The sequence below is a fragment of the Erinaceus europaeus genome, chromosome 18 (genome assembly GCF_950295315.1).
Source record: "Erinaceus europaeus chromosome 18, mEriEur2.1, whole genome shotgun sequence".
Lineage (NCBI taxonomy): Eukaryota > Metazoa > Chordata > Mammalia > Eulipotyphla > Erinaceidae > Erinaceus > Erinaceus europaeus.
Genome location: NC_080179.1, coordinates 53033220 through 53047876, shown reverse-complemented (window position 1 = coordinate 53047876; position 14657 = coordinate 53033220). Strand labels below are relative to the sequence as shown.

The 14657-nt window shown below is 44.3% G+C and overlaps 1 protein-coding gene across 4 annotated transcripts in view; it reads right to left on the bottom strand.

The window, feature by feature from the left end:
• The window catches only part of MGAT5 (alpha-1,6-mannosylglycoprotein 6-beta-N-acetylglucosaminyltransferase), a 361514-nt gene extending 350530 nt beyond the window's left edge, over positions 1–10984 (bottom strand). For all 4 annotated transcript variants that reach the window (XM_060178023.1, XM_060178024.1, XM_060178027.1 and 1 more), the window contains exon 1: positions 10620–10984. The gene's annotated coding sequence lies outside the window, so the exon portion shown is untranslated. The remainder of the gene's footprint in view (positions 1–10619) is intronic.
• Positions 10985–14657: the final 3673 nt, after the last annotated feature.

Sequence of the window (14657 nt, the reverse complement as noted above, 5' to 3'; positions counted from 1 at the left end):
TAGAGCAGTGAACTGATATGCACGGAGCTCACTGGAGAGATCTCACCAACTGGAGTCAGTTTACCTGTGATGCTAAGTAGCCAGACTAGACTGTTCACATGACTCAGTGTCAGGCCCTAGCATGGAGCTGGAATATCCAGTGTCACTACAGCTCCAAACCTTCCTCTAACAACTAAGGCCATGTTGCTTTTAGTTGCTTTAACTAACCAGTTGCTTTTAGCTGCTAAACATTTCCACAAAGCTCACTGGACATCAAAAGAACAAACGAGGAATTATGAGTATACAAGAGAAAACTTAAAAAAGAAAAAGATTACATTACATGTTATATAATGTGCATAAAAATGCTATCCAGGGGGCAGGCACAAGTAGAACGCATACCATATGGAGGTGAAGCCCCAGGTTCAATACTGGCACTAGTATTAATACTGATATAATGAGGTAATATCCTGGTCTCTCAGTTTTTTTAAAGTGCTGTCTTTAAGTCCAGCAAAAACAACAGAAATCACCTAGATGAGAGAAGGGAGAAACTGTAATATTCTTAATCACTGAAGCTAAGAACATCTTCAAAGAGAGAAAGCCATTCAAATGCACAGGGGAACTTGAAGCTGTGTTCACAAAGTTCTCATGTGCGACCAGGGAGTCCTCATATGATAAACATTACTGGAGCAGGGGATGAAGGAAAGTGCCCCTTACCTCCCAAACCACCCACACACACATACACATTTAGTACACTTTCTACAATTGGTAGCTCTGAAAAAGTATGGGAGAGAGGGGTGCAGGAAATATGCCAACCAGAAATATTTTATTTAAATAGTACTAAGAAGATGAAAGCAGAAGGTCATACTTTGCAAAAGACAGATAGCACTTTCCTAAACAAAATGCATAAGAGAAAGAATTGGTTATTTTTTAAAAATCATCAGCATGAACACTAGTAAATTGGAATTAAAAGTAACAGTTTTTTTTTTAAGCAGCTGCAAAGAGAGTGTTAAATTCTCTATTTCTTCACTGTAGTTGTTTCATAGTGAAGCAAGCATGGAGATACGTAAACAGAATGTGTCCCAGCTTGTGGCAGTGCACTTAGCCTCAGGAAAGGGGCCAGGCAGAGGCGCACCCAGATGGTTGAGTACACAGCTCACTCTCCTCAGGAAACTACCACACTTAACCACAAAAGTCTACCAGTGTGCTCATCCTCTGCTCTTTGAATCTCAACTTCTCAGAGAGCAGAAATAGCTTTACTGAGAGAAGCAGGTTATTTATGTTTCTTTTTTGGACTCCAGTCGCTGGGGCTCAGTGCCAGCACTACAAATCCATCACTCCTGATGGCCATTTTTTCCCTTATTTATTTATTTATTTATTTATTTATTATTAGATAGGACAGGGAGAAATTGAGAGAAGATAGGCAGACAGAGAGAGGGAGAGAAAGCTAGATACCTTCAGACCCTCTTTACCACTTGTGAAGCGTTCCCTGCTGCAGGTGGGGAGCGGGCCTGTCCACGAGAGTATCCTTTTGTATAGCACTATGTGTACCAGGTGGACCACTGCCCCGCCTGAGAAGCAGGCTATTTCTAGGCTGAAAAGTAAGTATTAGGGATTTTTAGTTCCAAACATAAAAATAAACATCCCAAAAGATAATGATAATAAGGGGTTGGTTCTTCTTAGGTAAGAATTTCAACTGTCTACTAAGAAGAGTCTACCAGCGAAGGCAAAAATAAGCTGAGGGACCTGGGAAATGGCTCAGTCAGCAGGACCAATAGATCTCAGAATATGCATTAGTGAGGCCTGGGTTAAATCCTTAGAAAAGGATATGACACAGCAGAGCTCCTCTCACTGACACTTTATTTAATTTTAGACAGAGACAGAGATAAGACGAGAGGGAGGGAGAAGGAGAAGGTAGAGAGGGAGTGAGAGAGACACCTGTAGTATTATTTCACCATTCATGAAGTTTCCCTCTACATGTAAGGACCAGGGGCTTAAAACCTGTATCCTTGCACACTGTAATGTGTGCATTCAACCAGCTGTGCCACCATCTAGCCCTGTACTATTTCTCATTAAATATATATATACATATATATGTGTGTGTGTGTGTGTATATATATATATATATATATATATACAGATATATATATAATAACTCAAATGTTCCTTCAATCTCTTGTTCTATCCAATAAGGTAATTATATGTGTTTATACTACATATCCTTTGTCACATGCATAGAATATACAACATTAGAACTGAGCAAACTTGGAACTCATTCTTTTTTTTTTATTGTTGTAGTTATTATTGTTGTTGGATAGGACAGAGAGAAATGGAGAGAGGAGGGGAAGACAGAGAGAGGGAGAGAAAGATAGACACCTGCAGACCTGCTTCACCGCCTGTGAAGCGACTCCCCTGCAGGTGGGGAGCCGGGATTCGAACAGGGAACTTTATGCTGGTCCTTGTGCTTTGCACCACCTGCGCTTAACCCACTGCGCTACAGCCCGACTCCCTTGGAACTCATTCAACTCCTCTCTCCAACATAAGAACTGAGACTCAAAGTGATCAGATAAGCAGAATTAATGCATTTTTCATTTGCATATTGCTGAACCTATTACAACTGAGCCTAACTCTTCTGTGTAGTGCTAAACTTTATTATCCTTGAGTAGAGTAGATTTATTAACCAGAGACATATAGAGTCACAAAGAGGTAAGAATGCAAATAAAAAGGCAAGTGCCATAAAATTGCACCCATGTACTGCATAAACAAAACAAGTGAATGCACTAAATAATGCAAAAAATAATAATAATCTTACATATCAAAGGCTAGTTAGTGGTTATCAGAAGAGAAAGTGAAAGGGAACATGACAAATGAATAAGAGGGGTCAACTGTATGGTGAAGGTTAGAACTGGACTTTCCGTGGTAAATTTAATATGTGTGTGTGTGTGTGTGTGTGTGTGTGTATAGATTTTTATTTTTAATGATGCAAGCACTTGAAAATTATTCAATGCTTTAATGCAGTTACTTGAATTAAAAAATAGACCTGAGTACAAGAGCTCTCAGACTTTATTAGAAAACAAGAATTTCACAATAAAAAAATTTTGAAATTAAAAGAAAGTGAAAGGAAATTATGCTTCCTGGTATGCCCAGGGGGAAAATTCTACAATGTATAATAATCCCTGTAGTCAGAGGAATGTCTTACAAGATCCCAGCTGTCTTTCTAGGATTATACAGACTCTGTGAGAATGTCCTCAGAGGCACTACACTGAAAAGGTTAGGGAATAGTTTTGGCACTTCTGCTAAGTCACCTATGGTCCATCCCCATGCTCTAAAAGGGTGAGAGGGGTTAGGAGCCCTGAGACGCAGAGGGAGGAAGAATTTAAGAATGAATATAAAATCTGCCCCTGACAGCTTTTTTTTTTTTTTATCATCACTGAAACTTCAAAGTTTGGATAGACAGACACAGAGAAAGAACAAAACAACATAGCACCAAAATTTCCTCCAATTTGGTAGGGGCCAGGCTGAAACCTGGTGCACTATCCAAGTGAGTTATTATGCTGTGGATGTCCCTCCCCAATCCTGTGTTAAGATATTAAGTGTAAAAGGTGACCAGAGGAAGAACACTCAAAAGGCACGTCAGTTGCTAAAATTCTACCATCTAGAGAACAAAAAGGAATGCTTGGGCATTCCCACCTGCTCTCCACCAGTATCGAGGTATAGTTAAGTATGAGGGCACTCAGAGTTCTCACCTGGTAACTCATCTGAGAGGGTTCCTACTTTGGCATACATGTGACCAGGTTTGAGTCCAACCTACAAAGCACTTTGGGAAATTTCAGTGATGTAGCTTTTCCCTTTCTGTCTCTATCTTAAAAAGTAGGCCAGAGCAATTAAATCTTAGTGATGAAGTCCCATGAAAAGTTAAGGTAGTAGAAGTGGGGAGTCAGGCATTAGCATAGAGGGTTAAGCGCATGTGGCACAAAGCTCAAGGACTGGCGTAAGGATCCCTGCTTGAGCCCCTGGCTCACCACCTGCAGGGGGGGTCGCTTCACAAGCAGGTCACCAGGTGTCTATCTTTCTCTCCCCCTCTCTATCTTCCCCTCCCCTCTCCATTTCTCTCTGTCCTATCCAACAATGACGACATCAATAACAACAAGAATAATAACTATGACAAGGGCAACAAAAGGGAATAAATAAATAAATATTTTTAAAAAATAAAAAAGTAGTAGAAGGGATAGATGCCAAGTGATAAAACATATTCTCTTCCTACTTCTCTGCTATAAACATAGCAAGCTCAATGACTGCCACCTCTCCAGATTCAAAGGAGGTCTCGAAACTTTACATCAGGCTCAACCTGACACTGTTGACTGGCTACGGAAGAAGGGCAAACGCTAGAAGAAGAAGCAAGCTCACATCTGTTATCAATTGTTATCTGTAATCAGTTGTTATGATTTGTTCTAGTGGGACCTATGATCAGAACTGAGGCACCTGCTACCTGCTGGTAAGACTTCTATTTTTTCTCATCTCCATGACCTCATTCAGAGAAAAAAAAAAAGTAGGAGGAGCTCCAGGGAAATGGCCCAGAAACCCCTTTCAACCTCTGTATGTCTAAGGCTCCTCTTAACTTTGGTTTGGTTAACTTTGGTTAAAAGGTGCTGGCTAGTACACAGCAAGCTTCACAGCCTTAACAGCTAAGCACATTGCAAATAAGAGAGATTCTGGGCCTTGATGGCAAAGGTTCCAATCCTCATCCTGCCTGCAGCTTGCTGTGCATGACACTGACCAGGTCTTCTGTTTTAGACTTATTTATTTTAACCAGGGCACTGGCAAACGCTAGAAGAAGAAGAACCAGGGCACTGTTCAATTCTGACTTATGGTGGTGCTCAGGATTGAACCTGGGACATAGGAGCCTCAAGCACTAAAGCATTTTTGCATAGTCATCATGCTACCTCTCCAGCCCTAGGTTCATTTTTTTTTTCATTTTAATTTTACCAGAGCACTGCTTAGCTCTGGCTTATGGTGGTCCAGGGAATACCATTATGCTATCACCCCTGCCTTAGATCAGTTCTTATAAACTCACAAGGTACTGGTCTCCCACTGGGGATAACACCTGTATCCACCTCTACATTGTAATGAAGATTGTGACATACAAAAGAAGTATCTGGAATTGTGTCAATTACAGAAAATAAAATTTTAGTTATCATCATCCTGTTTTCTTGTCCAGTTGATTTCCCATTTCTCAAGTAAGACACATAGTCTCTGTAATGACCAACAACACAAAATGCTCCTGAGATGGACAGAAATATGAACTTGATCAGAACCATTTCAGTGGAAGACTTCTCTGTCTGGATTACTTAGAAAATGCATCTCCCTGGCATGACAGTTCTTCTGAGCAGTCGTGTTAAGAACTACAAGACTAAAGAGCAAGGCTCTCACAGGGATGGGTGGGTGGCACACATTCCCTCAAGGGCCAACCACAAAAAATAACAGGAATGCTGAATAAGTGAGGTTGTTCTTATTCTAGGGTCAACCTTGAAGTGTTGACATTTTCTTAAGTAAATCAATAGCAAACAGCAGTACTTATCTCTTCCAAGTAATAAACTACTTGTATACAACTCATTCCTGAGTTCATGGGAATTGTGATTCAGACATACTCCTTAATCATCCCAGGTACTGACCCCAGCCAGGTGATTGGTTAAGGCCCAGCAGGCATAAGAACAGGCATGGCAGTGATGATGCCACTTTACAAGAACTGCTTCCACCAAACCTAGCCAGGACTGCTTATATGCTTTCCTATCTGGATTTTTTTTTTTTTTTTTTTTTTTTTGCCTCCAAGGTTATCGATGGGGCTTGGTGCCTACACTACAAGTCCACTGCTACTGGAGGCCATTTTTCCCATTTTGTTGCCCTTGTTGTTGTTGTTATTAATTATTATTATTGTTGTCATTGTTGTTTTGTTGTTGGCTAGGACAGAGAGAAATTGAGAGAGGAGGGGAGGCAGAGAGGGGGAGAGAAAGACAGACACCTGTATACCTGCTTCATGGCCTGTGACTCCTGCCCCAGGTGGGGAGCCGGGATCCTTATGCCACTGGTCCTTGAACTTCCCTTGTTCTTCCCTCCATGTACACTTAACCCGCTGTGCTACTGCCTGACCCCCAACCCCAATCTGGATTTTTTTTTTTAAAGACTGGGAGAAAACATCCTAATAGAAATATCCCTGTTATCTTTCCCAAGAGAGCTGTGGCAGTTTTGAACAAATAAAGTGAGGGGCTGGTTGTTGGCATACCTAGTTAAGCACATGAATCTAGGTTTGAGCCTCTACTCCCACCTGCAAGGGGGATGCTTCAAGAGCAGTGAAGCAGATCTACAAGTGACTAGCTTTCTCTACTTCTCTGTATCTCTCCGTCTTCTCTCAATTTCTCTCTATCCTATCTAATTAAAAAAAGAAATAGAAAGAACAAAATGACCACCAGGAGCAGTAGAGTTGTAGTGCCAGCACTGAGCCCCAGCAATAACCCTGGTAGCAATTTAAAAAAGAAAAAGAAATAAAATGATTCCTCCAGCTCTTTTCAAGCATATAGCCTTCTAGATGTGGCAAACTTAACAAATGATACATCTAATGGTGATGAAACAAGCAAACAAATAAAACAATTCTAATAGGCAAATGCAGCTGAAGTCCCAATTCTTTTAGCTGAGAACCTGGTTACAGCACTATGGCCACTGGGACCCACCACTGGCATTCCTCCAAGAGCTATTACTTTGCATTAACTTGCTGAAAGAGAAGGTCAGATAATTAAAAGTGAGAAGGCAATTTTGAAGAAGGACATCTTTATACCTTGTACTAACACAGTGTAGTGCTCAGAGGATGCTGGAGAAACATCCAGGGAGTATACCTGCAGTTAGGTCAAGGTCAACAAACAAGCTCAGAATTTTAATGTTGACACAGGATGTGGAACTAGTAAAGGGACTGCTTAGACTAAACTGTGGAGAGAGAAGAAGGAGGAGAAGAGGAGGAGGAGGACGACGAAGGGAGGAGGAGGAGGAGGAGGAGAGGAAAAAGCTTAAAAATGTATAGTCACACACCAAACTGGTATAAGGATCTTGGTTCGAGCCTCTGGCTCCCTACCTGCAAGGGGGGTAGGGGGGTCGTCACTCCACAGGCAGTGAAGCCAGTCTGCAGGTGTCTATCTTTCTCTCCCACCCCGTCTTCCCCTCCTCTCTCCATTTCTCTCTGTCCTATTCAGCAATAACAGCAGTAATAACAACAACAACAACGATAAACAACAAGGGCAATAAAAAAGAAAAAATAGCCTTTAAGTGCAATGGATTCGTAGTGCAGGCATCGAGCCCAAGCAACAACCCTGGAGACAAAAAAATAATAATAAAAGTATAGTCATATTAGGGTTATTAAGACTGACTCTATACGTCAAAGCAATTATTAACTTTAAAGGCTGCTTAAGAAAACTTGCACAGACAAGTCCCAAACTTATTCTTCACCCAAAGCTCTCAGATGTCACCCACATTTGTACCCTCTTTGACATATAAAATTATCCTCTCCTTTTTTTAAGCATTGGATTCTAGAACATATACATTTGAGCCAAAATTACCATTAATTGTTCACCTGACATTGAAACACTTCCCTAAATGTTGACATCCACCCTAACAATCTCCGACAGCACAGGCTTTCCTAGGGCCTATCATGAGAACATAATGCAGAACAGAATGCTACCTCCAACTACCGCCTTACCTTCCTAGAGCCACAAGGCCAAGATGTATATGGAGAAGATAAAATAAATGCCCAATATTTTTTAATCCTCCAGTGAAAGAGCAAAGCAAATCCCGCCTAATGACCAGAATTTCAAAGGATATGAAGTCCTCAACCCAAAAGACATGAAATCTTACTGATAGGTGCTCTTTGCAGTTCTCCAGGTGTCTCTACAGGGGGCACTAGCCCCTCTGGATGTCCTCTTCCAAAAATCCATCTGAGGGTGAGTGCAGTGACTTAAATCTGGAGCCATATGGAATATTAGTTAAGTTATGTCAAAGATTAGAGTGACATATAGAATGGATACTAAGAAGCCACTTCTCAGGGGAGGAGTCAAAGGTCTCTCCAGCATTTCAAAGCTTTGAAAAGCCAACTGGGCGGAAAGCTGGTTGGTTATTTTTAAACAGAGAAAACTCAATAGAAAGGGAGAATATTTGAATTCTTATGATCTCCTGAGATTCCTTTCAGCTCCAAGATGTTACCAAAGAACATTGCATATGCAGATACATATGCACATGCTTCTTTATGTTAAAAAACAACTATATGGATATGTGAATATATAAAATTGAATGCTGTATTCACACTTCCAAACACAAAGCACTTGAAATGTGCACTGCTGAGGAGACCCAAGAGCCCAGAAGCTGCTTTGGTAATAGTTATCTGTAGTGACCAGATGCCATTGGTAGAGCTGGACACCCTGCATTTCCCCTACACACCACATCAGTATCACCTTTGCAGTCTGTTTTAACAACCAATCCATAGAGCTGCTTGCGAATTATCATGAAGTGCAAACTCTGCAAAGCCCCTAACCAGGACTGCAGGCTCCTTCTCATAGTGACTCCTTTCACAAGTGTCCCAGACTTGGAAGGCAGATAGGAACAAAGGAGCAGATGAAAGGGAAAGCCCGCATTTAATGTCCAGGCACCAGCTCTGTCATAGTCATTTATCAGCAGTGCCCTTTCCCTCTTCTCTCTCACCAGTCCCTCCCTAGAAGGGACAAAAAGGTCACTCCTTCTCCTCTTCCTTCATTTTGTCTGCTCACCCACTTCAGTCTGCTTACACAGACATAAAGCTGGGCACAACCAACAACTAAGCCTTCTAGAAATGAGAGTTCTGCTCTAACGTTAACAGTGCCAAACAAATCTGGGGCTGCCTCAGTCCAGAAAAACAAAAATAAATTGTAGGAAGGAGAAAGGGGGTCTGTGAAAACACACTCACCAAAACAGATAGATCTGTGGTGGTCTGTCCAGCACAAACACGCCTGCTTTGTAATTTCTTCCCCAATCAAGGAAAAAGAAGTCCCAATCATGGCTCAGACTGAGATGACTCCAGTGGGTAAAAAACCAACCAAGACATTCAGGTCTAGACAATGAATGGGGAAGAGAGGCAGCACCAGAGACCCCTGCGTTACAATGAGATCCTGCAAGTGCTCACAGGTGTGCCCTCACCATCCCAACCAAACCGGCCTCAGCTTGACGCTCCCCAACTCCCCCCAGCAACCTCAAAGGTGCCCAGTCTCCCTAAAGCGGGTCGCTGAGGCCAGGTGCAGACAGTGGCATTTGTCAGCCTGAAGACGGTGTGCCAAGGGTTCCAGGCTCTTCACCTGGACTCTGGCTGGGCATCTCCACTGCCTGGTTCCCCCAACTTCTGCAGCTATGCTGAGCATCCAGTAGGCGCTGGAAACGAGGCTGGACAATGCAAATGCCACCTCTTTCTTTTTCCGCGTGGCTCTGAAACTACAGCTTTCTATGTGACAGCGAGTGTGTGAGCCTAATGTCTCCTGTTCTCACACACCCCCTTTCTACCTAACCTGCTTACCCTGCGGGTTCCGTGTGCGGTGACCCTAGAGCCGGGTTGCCACACCTGGCAGTCGGGCTGGCACACCTGGCAGTCGGCGCGTCTACAGGCCTCTGACCACCCAGCCCCCTGGAACTGGCCTTGTGGGGGGGGGGGGGGCGGGCGGCATCCACCTCCCGGTTTCCCAGCCGTGAGCGCGGCGGGCTGGAGGCGCAGGGCCAGGGGCGAGAGAGAGCTGCAGACCAGCGGATGCCAAGCCGTGCCCCACCCCATCCGCGCGCCTAGCCGCCCCCAACTTTAGCAGCCACAGGGTGAGGGGGGCCGGGGCGCCCGGCGACTCGGCAGGAAGTTCCCAGGGCCTCACTGAGCATGCTCCCCAGGACTGTGCGCGGGTGTGGGCTGTGCGCTCCCCGCAGCCTCTCCAGCCTGGCAGCCTAGCGGAGCTGGGCGGCGGGATCGCGGACCTGCCACCACCTCCCAAGGGATGGAAGACACCCAGGCCCTCCCAGGCCCCTAAACCCTCCCGCCCTCCTGCCCTCCCGCCTCACCCCTCTCCCCCTAGGGCTCGGGGCCAAGCTATCACCTACTTCCACCCCACTGGCCCGTGGCTGAGTCCCACCCTGCGTCCCACCCCGCGTACCCCGCGTGGATCCCGGGGACCCACATCCAGATCCACACCCGCAAAGAGCCCACCAAGCTGCTCAGTGGACCGAAAGCCCATCTGTCACCACACACACACACATACACACGCGCGCGCGCGCGCGTGCGCCACTCCTCCCCAGCCCTGGCCACCAAAACCCCGTGAAATCCCTACAAGCCTCCTCTCCACCTGCCATGGGAGGTATGAGGGGGTCGGTGTGGGGGTTGCAGTCTCCCTTAGAGAGAAGGCTGCCTGGAGCAGGTAGGCACCTCCAGGCGAGTCCCCGGAGGTATCCTCCCCCCCAGGTCCCGCGCGGAGAGCAGCCGCGCAGGCAGCCGAGCGGCAACGGGCCGGAGCCTGGGTGCAAGCCCCCCTACCCCACCCCCGCATCCCTCCCGGTGAGCATGGCGAGCATCGCCGAGACCGCCTCAACCCAGCGGCTCTCACCTCCTGGCTGGGCTACAGCAGCAGTCGGGAGCGTGCCCCAGTTCCCGGGCCCAGGGGCGGCGGGGCGCAAGGTCTGCAGCGCCCCGAACCTGCAGCGCGGCTACCTGGGCTCGAGTGCTCCCGGGGAGCCGCGGGAGCCGCAGGGCCGCTGCCGAGCCGGCCCGGCAGGGACAGTCTGCAAACTCCCAGCCCTGGCGGGGCCGCGCACGGCGCGTCCACACTCAGCCCAGGCACCACCGAGAAGCTCCGCCGGGGTCGGCCCACCAGCAAAGAGGTCTGTGTGCAATTGTTTCCAGCCCTCCCCAGCCCGGGATCTCCAACTTCCCCTCGCGGGTCTCTGGGCTCTCGCAGGGAAGGGATTCCGGCCAGGGACGTGGGGCAAACTCCCCGCCCTCCCTGGCAGAGTATTAGCCAATTCGAAACGCCCCAGCCTCTCAGGGGCCGTCTGCAAACTCTCAACACCGCCCAAGAGGACTTCTTCCAGCCTCTGGGTTCCGCAACCCAGGGGGAGAATGGAGCTAGGAAGACAGTTTAATCGCGGCCATCAATAACATTCACACAAGGTCAGGGGCGGCGTGCAAACACTGATATGACGATGCATCCTCCAGAATGATGCAGTCCTGGCCTCAAAGAACCAAAGGCCTTCTGAGCAGTGAAGCCCAGTGAACGGGGTGCTTGTGGGCTCTGCCTTCTAAAGCGACAGGAAACTTGAATGAGTGCCCTGAACCTGTTTCTTCCTTTACAGAAGGCAGTCTAGGAGGCCATATAGTCTTGAGATAATTAATTATTAAAACTTATCCATTGAAATTTGAGTTCTTTATCTATGAGCACACCAAATGTTGCTATATGAGGTTGTTTTTTGTAGAAGAGATAAAATATGCACCAAGTACTTGGCAATTCTTAATGCACAATAAATGCTCAATAAATAAATCCCATCTCTTTTTCTCTGCCCTCTCTCCTGCGTCTGGATTTTATGAACACTATGGACAGGCTTGCTGAACATTGTAAATTCAAAAAGAAAGCACATCTCATGCCCTTTGAAGGCACCACAAAGAATACTTACTGACAAGACATATTAAATCCCAATAAACCTCTGGAAAGAGAACGCTGAACATTTACACTACTAAGTATTATAGCTACTTCTTATATATTATCTAGAATAGAAAGGAAATGGCCTCATGGATTACCTAGGCTTTGTGAGGTGAACAGGTTTATAACTATATGGATTGCACGTGAGTCACTGCATCAACATTGTCTGACCTTCCCTGCAGGATAACTTTACCCCTTCTTACTGTTGTCCCTGGTATCCCATTTCTTAGGTTTAGAGCACCCACCCCACTCCCCACCCTCCTACAGCAAAGGCATACAAAGAGTGAAAAAGATGGACACTTTTAGACCCCAGAAATGTCTTAGTTCTACTCCCACTTTTTGTAAGGCAGCTGTCAATCACCCAGCAGGTTAGGGAGGTCTCCCAACTCTAGGTCTTAAAATACACTCCAGGGCCTCTCCGACATTTAAGTTCTAGAGACTTTAGTTCACTCTTCCCTCTAACTTTAAGCTGGAGAAAAGTAACACTTCCTGACTGATAAGCCCCCAACTTTTACTTTGAGCCTAACCTACCAGAAACTCTCCTGATGATGTTCAGAAAACCACAAGGAAATCCAAACGTACAGCATGATTCTTGTTAATAAGACTTTTAGGAGAAATCCTAGGAACGTCAGGAAGTGTCTGGTGTTTCCCTCACTCCCTTGAAAGAAAAAATATCTCAAGTTATTTGGGCACTGGGAGGGAAATAGAAGAATGGTGACATCTGGTGGCCAGGATTATTTGTATTTTAGATGGAGATGGTAAAAATTCTAATTACGATCATTTTGCTGTTTAGTAATTGTGCCTCTATGTTGCCTAGAGTTTCCTGAAAGACATCAACCATCTAAACTTTGTGGGCCCAATCTTTAGAGGGAATTACAGGTGGCTATTTTTTCAAGGTTATTTTTATTATACAATAGTATGTGTGTGGAGGCAAAGTAAAGCATCAGTTTCTAATATTCATATATGTGCATACTATCTAACACAACTAAATGTATCATGTATATTTTTTATTTTATTAATTTATTTATTTAATAGAGACTGAGAGAAACTGAGAAGGAAGGGAGAGATAAAGAAGAAAGAGAGACACCTGCAGGCTCCTTCACCACTTGAAAAGCTTCCCCTGCAGGTAGGTTACAAGGGCCCTGGTTCTTTGCACACTGTAACACATGTGTTCAGCTGGGTGCACCACTGCCTGACCTCTACCATATATATAGTCTATCTATGTATATAAATAATGGTTTCAGTACCTTGTGCAAGAAACTAAACCATTTAACTTTGAGTTTTTATTTATGGGCATGGTGAATGCTGCTGTATGAGCCTATTTTTGATGAAATGAAATATACATAAATTACTTGGCAAAGCCCAAGATATAGTAAGTGCTCAATTAATTGATCTCATCCCTCTTCTTCTCCCTTCTGCCCCTGAACTTTATGAGCCCTCTGGACACTATTTGTACATTGTAAATATCAAGTACACTTTATTTTTTAAATTTATTTATGTACTATTGGATAGAGACAGGGAGAAATTGAGAGGGGAGGGGAAGATAGAGAGGGTAAGAGACAGAGACACCTGCAGCCCTACTTTACTACTTGTGAAGCTTCTCCCATGCAGGTGGGAACCAGGGGCTTGAACCTGGGTCCTCATGCACTGTAATGTGTGCACCTAACCAAATACACCACCACATAGCCCCTAAAATGTATTTTATACCTCAATGTATATTTTAATACTATCTAAGTTTTTTTACAGTTAAAATTGTAATTTATATTAATAATTGCTAAAGGGTATAGACATAAATATGCTGAGTAGGGTGGAGTTATATATTTCATCATGGCCTCTCAGGAGAGATATCATTATAAACATAGAGTAAAATAAATAATATAATAATATTTCAATAGTGAAAGCCATGTCAACTGATTGCTAATGCCGTGCTGACCTATAAAGAACAACTCTTAGCATGTTCGATACTTTTAACCTTTTAGTGTTAGAATAAAAGAAGAAAAGTGTTAGGAATCACTTTACAATGTAACACTTGTATTGCTAAGTTTCCTACACTTGTTTTGTTTTACTTCCAGGGCTTCTCTGGACCTTTATCTCCACATAATTCCAAGGTTCCCAGTGGACTCTTCCCCCACCCAAAGATGAAAAACAGAGAAAGGTAAAGGCAGATAGGGAGAGGCATGCAAAGAGAAGGGGGAAGGATACTGTAACATTGCTTTAGTATAGTGTAAATTCCCACTTGAGTGATGCTCCCATGTAGTACCGGGGGGGGGGGGGGGGGCGGGCTTGAACCCATGTCCTTTGGCACAGTAAAGCGTGCACTCTACTGGGTGTACTATCTCCTAGAGCTCCATTTTCCTCCTCCACTTTCCATATATTTGTTTTATGTATCATAGCTTGATTTCTCGACTTAGAAAGCATGACCACATTGTTAAGTCCACTGTTTCTCAGCAACTGTTACTAACCTCTATGTATTTCCTGTTACCAAATTATATGCTTCCTGCTAACAAATCATGCTCAGTTTATAGAAGAAGAAACCTTTGAAAAGTGAATTGATCTGACCACTAAGAGGTTCTGTGAATTAGGATCAGATTCAAAATCAAATCCAATATTTTCCTGGCTCCAAAGTCCATAATCTTTCTGCTACACTATGTTTCCTTCTGCCCAGAAAATCAGAGAAGTTAAGATCAGGAACAAAAATATTCTGAAGAGTAAGCCAAAGACCAAAGAGAATACTTAAGGTATCACACATAATTCACATTTCTTTTTTTTAAATTATTTTTATTTATTGTCCTTTTTGTTGCCCTTGTTTTTTTATTGTTGTCGTAGTTATTATTGTTGTTGCTATTGATGTTGTCATTGTTGGATAGGACAAAGAGAAATGGAGAGAGGAGGGAAGACAGAGAGGGGACAGAAAGATAGACACTTGCAGACCTGCTTCACCACCTGTGA